General features: G+C 40.0%; 1 protein-coding gene across 4 annotated transcripts in view; it reads left to right on the plus strand.

Moving 5' to 3' along the window:
* Nucleotides 1-1,244, plus strand: part of tafa5a (TAFA chemokine like family member 5a) — a 363,496-nt gene that overhangs the window by 252,564 nt on the left and 109,688 nt on the right. The gene's annotated exons all lie outside the window — the stretch shown is intronic.

Raw genomic sequence — 1,244 nt, forward strand, 5'->3', positions numbered from 1 at the left:
TAACAGCATACACTATATTACTCTGTTTTTGCCAGGGAACTGGATCTTTGGGGTGAATTAATCTTTGTCGCAGCGCGTTTTGGGGTTTGTTATTGTTTGTTTTTTCTTTTCGATTTTTTTTCTACCTGGATTAGTGAGATGCATCAGGATACTTTATCTAATGTTAAATTAAGTAAAGGTTTAACACAAGGAGATTGTTTAATACTAAACTGGATGAATATTTAGGAAACTAAAACAAAGTAACCTCTGGCCGTATATCCACAAGCCATTAACAATTCAAGATGGCCACCACAGCTAATCCATGTTAGCCAACACAAACACAACTTTAACTTGGTCGTGTGGTAGTAGCTGAGAGTCAATCACCCAATATMGTGCCTTATAAATTGCAAAATCAGATGAAAATGCAAATAATCATGCTTTTTCCAGATGTAGGCGTYATGTCGTCCTTGAAGGATTAATAGSTCTTTAATTTTAGAAWGAATAGACAAATACACATTCCTATACTTAAAAGAAACTGATTAAAAACCAGAAGAAAGCATGTCATTTGTATGGCAGWWCCAYGGTGAAGCTCAGAACTAGTAAAGCRCAGGGGGAATGTCTGTAACATTACGTGATACGCAGCCATACGCTCTGCCACACGGATCTATCTGCTGCCTCAGTCAGAGCTTTCATTTCACTCCAGGGTGGCCACACATACATTTTAATCAGCCATTTGGCCAGCCAAGCTGACAACTGCTCAGCGACAGAAGACGATAAGGGTGATGATAAATCATAGCGCCGCTCACACAAGCTTCAGCAGAGTTTGAGGACTTCTGCCAGTTGTAGACTTTTTCCCACGATTCATGATGCCTGTCCAGAAAACGGGATTACCGTTTCCTTTCTTCATGGTCCAAATTACTCACACGGTAACTGCAAAGGAATTGGACGCCATCCTGCATCTTTATGTGCAAAAATAGTTGCTAATGACCAACGTCGCTCAATTTTACCTAAAAGCAGAAATTTGTGTAGAGACAGAAGTTGTGTTTGATCTGGTTTGCAGTCAAGCTGTGTTGAAAATGCCTTATCTGAGTGCAGTCTGCAGCACAGTAATAATTCCATGCAAGGCAATCAAAAAGAGGAATATGCTTTTTTTTCTCTCTCTCTCTCTTTGCTGTGTTGGCACTGTGCTCTGGAGGCTGAGCCATGGGGATGCTTCAAGCAATTTGTATTTGAAAAGAGAAAAATACGTTCCCATAATATTGAGG

This window comes from Austrofundulus limnaeus, unplaced genomic scaffold (assembly GCF_001266775.1).
Source record: "Austrofundulus limnaeus strain Quisiro unplaced genomic scaffold, Austrofundulus_limnaeus-1.0 Scaffold116, whole genome shotgun sequence".
In the NCBI taxonomy this organism is placed as follows: Eukaryota; Metazoa; Chordata; class Actinopteri; order Cyprinodontiformes; family Rivulidae; genus Austrofundulus; species Austrofundulus limnaeus.